Source organism: Sapajus apella, unplaced genomic scaffold (assembly GCF_009761245.1).
Source record: "Sapajus apella isolate SASKATOON/1434 unplaced genomic scaffold, GSC_monkey_1.0 scaffold54, whole genome shotgun sequence".
Classification (NCBI taxonomy): Eukaryota; Metazoa; Chordata; class Mammalia; order Primates; family Cebidae; genus Sapajus; species Sapajus apella.
Genome location: NW_022436994.1, coordinates 2470496 through 2477075, shown reverse-complemented (window position 1 = coordinate 2477075; position 6580 = coordinate 2470496).

Below are 6580 nucleotides of genomic sequence, written 5' to 3'. Positions count from 1 at the left end.
AATGAGTTGCGGTGAGCGGAAGGTGTGCAAGGCAGCGCTACCGGATAAAAAAAACGAAAATATATATAAAAAAAAAAAAAAAAAGAAAAAAGAAAATGTTACAGAAATATTACATTTCTACATGTTAAATACTCAGCAATACATTTTGCACATATTATTTTATAAATAAGTTATGATAAAGAGAAAATGTGCATTTCTACTGTTATTTATAATGTTATTATTACCTATACCAGTGCTTTTGTAAAATGTGGATTTATATAACTGTCTTCTGGAACTTGCTTTTAGCCTTAGGAATTTATTTTAGTATTTTTTTTATATGGTAGCTCTGCCTTGCACACCAAACTTCAGCTAATATTTCTGTTTATCTGGGTAAGTCTCTGTGTTACCTTCATTTTGGAAAAATAATTACTGGATATAAAATTGGTGGTTGACAGTTTTTTTTTCCTTCACACCTTTTGAGTATATTATTCTACTGCCTTTCACCTTTCATTTTTTCTGTTGAGAAGTCAGTTGTTAGTCTTACAGAACATAGGTGTTCAAAAAATAAACTTGTACATAAATATTTATAGCAGTGATATTCATAGAGTCAAAAAGTGGAAACAATCCGTATGCCTGTTGACTCATAAATGGACACAAAAAATGTGATATATTCACTCAGTGAGATGATTTTTCAGCTATAACAAAGAATGAAGTACTTACACATGGCATAACATGGGTGAAATTTGAAAGCATTATGCTAAGTGCACAAAAGGACAAATATTACTTGATTTTATTCACATGAAACATAAAGAACTGGCAAATCAATTGGGATATAAATCAGATTAATGATCACTAGGACTCAGGGAAGCAGAATAGGAGGTGACAACTTTATGCATAATGGATTATGGAAGGGACATCATGAAATTGTCCTGGAACATTGTGAATTTACTGAAAGCAATTGCATTGTATACTTTAAAATGGGAAAGTTGAGAATTTTATATTACGTGAATTTTACCTTAAAAAAATAAAAAAGAGAAAACAGACTTACTCTACACATAATAAATTCAAGATGTGTTACAAATTTGTATGTAAAATCCAAAATGCTATAATATTTAAGGAATAGCTAAGAAAAATATCACTAAAAATTTAGTATAATGAAATTTTTTTTAAAAAAACAGTAATTAAGAAGGGATATGTAGTTAATTAATATTTGTTCTCTCCATAAAGCACGCCATTAATTGAGTAAAAAAAATCAAGCTGCAACATGTAAACTACATTTTCTAAAACCATGAAGAAAACATGCAATGATATGGGATTTGGGGGAAAAAATCCAAATATAGTCAATTACAGAAAAAAAAAACTTTCCTTAATCATTATAAAAATGCAAATTGCAACTGAAATAAGATAAAACTACATTTCAAAGAGAAAAGCTAAAATTTCAAGCCAAAAAATTTCTGAGTTGTGGAGCACTGGGAAGGAATAGGGCTCCTAGCCTTAAAACAATAAAAGAACTAGACAGGCTTCAAAGCCATGACTTTATTTTTATAGCAACCAGATTGCCAAGAACTGAGTTAAAATGTAAGGGGAACAGAGCACCTGCAAAGAGAAAAAGGATGAATGTCTTTACATAGGACAGATGCAAATAGATACCACTATGACAAGTAAAGCTGAAATAATCAATAAATTCCTAAAGGCAAGGTGGTGCTGGTCACTGACAGCTGCAGAAGTTGGGAAAGATCCACCATCTTGAAAAGTTTTTCCCCACAAACCCACTGGGGTCTCTCAAACAATTGCTAAGTACACCAAGAGAGTCTGTATATGATACAGATCAGGGACAGCAGAACACTGGGGAAATGACCAGGTCTTGAGGGGCAAGCCCTTATGAATGGGATTGGTGTCTTTATGAAAGAAGCCCAATGGAGTTCTTGTGTGCCTTCCATAAAGAAGCCCAGTGGAGTTCTCGTGTGCCCTCCACTATGTGAGGACATAGAAAGAAGGCACCATCTATGAACCATGAAATGGGCTCTTGTGAAACTCTGAACTTGTCGGCATCTTGATCTGAGACTTTACAGCCGCAAGAAGTGTAAAAAAGAAATATCTGTGGTTTTTTAGCCAGCCAGTTTACATTATAGAGCCTAATATACAAATACGTTAGGTTCCATGGCAGTGGGAAATGAGATTTCAAATGAAATTCAGGTTGCAAACAAATGACATTGAGACAGAGAGATTATCTTAAATGAGTGAGCTCAATGTAGTCACAAGCTTCCTTATAAGTGAAAGAAGGAGGCAGAAGAAAGATAACTATAGTGATGGTAAGTAAGAATGGGGCCATGTTCCAAGGAATGAAGGTGGCCTCTAGACGCAGAAAAAATTAAGTACATAGATTCTGCCACATCGTCCTCAGAAAGAATGCAGCCCTGCCAACAACTCGACGTTAGCCCTGTGAGTCTCATTTCAGACTTCTGAACTCCAGAACTGTAACATTAACAGTCACTTTATTGTAGATACTAAGTTGGTGGCAACTCGTTACAGCAGCAAGAGGAAGCTTATATAGCAATTTTATCATGAAAGTGAGAACCATAATTGACCACTGCTTTTAATGTTGCAACCTTTCCATCTTCTTGCTTGGATGCTTGAAATCATGTGCTGGATATAATCTCTCTGTGTATGAGGGAGCATAGCAGATTGATGCCAAAAACAATGTAAATGCAAATCTTACACTCATTTATATGTAGGTTTAATGTAATCTTTGAAATTAAAATGAGATTAAAGGATTATTAAATTTTGGTGAAATTACACTAAAATGAACACTAACAAAATAAGAAGTTATTTATATTCATTATATGGTCAATAAGGAAGTGATAGCAGAAAAAAACAAGAACAAATGAAGGTGATGATTTAGGAAGTTGGAAAGAGCTTAAACTACAAAACTGTATATAACTCGTGAACAGTTAGAGACATTGATTGATGAACTTCAGCTTTTGGCTTAGCGAGAGCATAAAATGAGAGCAGCTGAGGTTTGCAAATTTGTAATCTCCTTGTGGAAAATCAGGGGAAAAGACATCCTAGCATAATAAGATTAATCTACTAAAGAGTCAAGAGTTGATCCATTTGTCCTTGTAATTCAAAAGTTAATTCAAATACTGATTTGATATATTGTGTTAACAACCATTGCTGATTATCATCGCATACCTGGCATTCTCTGTTATCTGATATCTAAAATATTTGGAATTTCTGGACCTTCTCTTTCAAATCCAGTAGGGTTTCATTTCAGTCTTAGAACAGTTGTTTTAGAGAAATTCTTACCTCTAGTGCATCTGTGAATGGGAATAACATGGATACATATATATTGTCACCCCAGAGAAAATTTATTAAATTCAAGTAGAAGTTTCAAGCAATACCTTTAACTCACTGGTTTTACTAATTTGTTCCTCCCCAATAGGAATAACAATATTTATATCCCCACACCCTTTAACATAAAGCTTGGTGCTATTTTTCAGGTACTGTCATCTATATGATTTCAGTATTTTAAAAATCAGCTTCCAGCCCATATGGTGACTCATGTCTGTAATATCAGCATTTTAAGAGGCTGAAATGAGAGGATTCTTTGAGCCCAGAAGTTCAAGAGCAACCTGGACAACATAGCAAGACCCAGTCTGTACCAAAAGTTAAAAAAAATAGCTGGGCACGGTGCTGCACACCTGTTGTACTAGCTATTTGGGAGGGTGAGGTGGAAGGATTGCTTCAGCTTGGAAAGTTGAGGCTGCAGTGAGCAGTGGCAATAAAGCAAGACCCTATCCCAAAAAATACATATAATTAAAATAAAAATCAGCTCTCATTGATTTCTACATAAATATGCACAGGCCATGTCCATATAGATATACGTAATATCTGACAATGGGTCGACATAATCTTCAAAATGTAAAATGACTATATGTGTAACTGACAGGTTAGTCTTATTCAAGGACATAGATTCAATTCTACTTTCTTGCTCTAGATAAAAATATATAATCTAGCTTTTCATATCACTTATTTACTGATAACAACAGGAAGAATGACAAGATATCTATTTTGGAAATTTACTCTGGTAGGAGTAAGGATGATACAGTGATAGAATTACATGCAAAACTAGAGAAAAATATGGTCTTATGATATTCTATCACAAGATATCCTATTGGCTTCATAAAGCTCAGATATTTTATCTAAAAATATTTTCATCTTAGGAATGATCAAAGCATGAGACTAAAATTGTATTACAGTGACTCTCACAAGCACACATGCTAAAAATAAAAGGAAAATCATCATTCCTGATATTTAAAATGTATGTTTTACTTTCCATACACATGCAATTTCAACTTTCATATGATGCAGGTTGAGGGAAATCACCCATAATTCCATATTAGGAAGCCCTGTGATATTTTATGGGAAAACAGATAGAGAAAATGCTAACAGAAACCCTATTAAGCTTTAAGCTTATGGAGCAAAGACAAATCCAGGTGAAAGATAAACACTCATTTCTGTTTGTCGTCTTAGAACAAGAGGGTATAGAGGTGGCAAGTGAGTGAGGAGAATGTATGTGAGTTCACCAGATAGAAAAGCTCCATGAGGCAATGCCTCTTGCTGGACATATGTATTACTCAGGTAACCATATAATTTATTGTCCAGTAAAGGGTATATTTAAAAATCATATTAGAAGTCATGCAATGAAATTGTCTCACTCTGCCCAATAATGAACAGGGGGGTTCCCTCAAGATAGACTAGGACATGACCCCACACTGGTAGATAGTAGTACCAGAAAAGAACCCACCATAAGTCTTTACTATATAGTTGAGGTAGAGACCAGATCAAAGTGAAAGCAGACACGAAATTCTATCTAAAATATATTAACAATCGAAGAAAATGTGTGGTGTACAGGCATAGAATGTCTCTAACAGATCAATGAAATAGTATGATAAATTCGAATTTTTACCTAGTTTTATTTTCCTCTAATTAGGGCTTGAGGTTGGTGTCTGGAGAGTGGCTATAAACTCAAGCCCTGCCTTTCTGGGTTCTGTGCAGGTGGTTGTGGATACTTAGCATGTGCCTTTCGCAGGACACTTCCTCACCCCGACAGGGGCCAGGTGTGCATGCCACAACCAGAATATCCGTTGAGACTAGCAGGTGCCTGGAGGCTGTTGTCTGACCTGTATCCGGTGTATTTCTGACAAGAGAGCCACTCTCAGAGACCCTGGCCAGGAGGAGAGTTAGGTTCCGGTGAAGTCTGTATCAGGCACATGGAGGCCACAGGACCAAACATGGGAAACCACAGAAACAGTTTTATTCCCATGTATTTTGGGAGGGTCAGGGTGGGAAGTAACTGAATCATGGAGGCAGGTCTTTCCCATCCTGTTCTTGTGATATTGAATAAGTCTCCCAAGATCTGATGCTTTTATAAAGGAGAGTTTTCCTGCACAAGCTCTCTTCTCTTGTCTGCTGCCATGTGAGACATGCCTTTCACCATCCGCCGTGATTGTGAGGCCTCCCCAGCCATGTGGAATGTAAGTCTGTTAAACCTCTTTCTTCTGTCAACTCCTCAGTCTTGGGCATGTCTTTATGGGCAGCGTGAAAACTGACTAATACAGTAACACGCCTCATAGGGCTGAACAAAATGAGGAAGATGAGGGGGGAGCAAGAGAGACAGAAGGGGTCTGTGGGACTCCAGTCTTTACGGGACTCGGAACATTAGCCAAACAAGTTTCTCACAGGGCTCTAGTTGGTGGGGTGAGTGCCAGTAGGCACACTCCCTGGGGTCCCACTGTAACTGAGCAGGTCACTCTGGCATGGGTGGACTGTCCATGTAGGCTGTGAGGTCTGTAGGGTGAGTTAGGTAGTTGATATCCAGTCTTTCCATAGCAGCTAGTCACCAGGAGAAGGCAACTGTTTAGGGTCAATATCTGGGCCACTGAGGAACTGGGAGGAGGATTAGAACTGGACGCTGTCCAAGGACACGGAACCCAGCTACCGTATAAGAGAGTTCAACTTAGTTCAACGTGAATGGTACAGCAACATAAAAATGTAAGAATTGGGCCTGCACTCTGGCTCAAAAAAAAGAAAAAAAAAAAGTAAGAATTCACTCCATATGTGCTCAAGGTAAATAGGAGAAATAGAATTTATGTAAACAGTGGGAAGATTTGATGCATATTCAGTCACATATTTTAACACTAGCAGCATGTTATATATGACAATCTATCAGGCCTTCAGAAATACATGCTTATGAAATTCCTGCACCACAAGAAAAGAGACAAGGATAGAAGACATTTTTAACCATATAAACACTAGTAAATTAAAAACAGAAGGACATTAATGTCCTAATGTATTTATGTTGTGGGAGGCCGCCCTGTGAATTATGGGACTTTTTAAACATATGTTAAAAATCATAGGTGTCGATATTTTTTAGAAATCCATTTAAATCTTCTATTGCTATTTTACAATGCCTATTCATTTATTTAGTGGTTCTGCTGATTTTGACATATATCCTAAACTTCACATTTTCTTTAAAGTAGCTTTTATGCCTCTTCATGTAAAATGTTGAAGTACCTTCACATTCTCTCCCTGTGCTTTT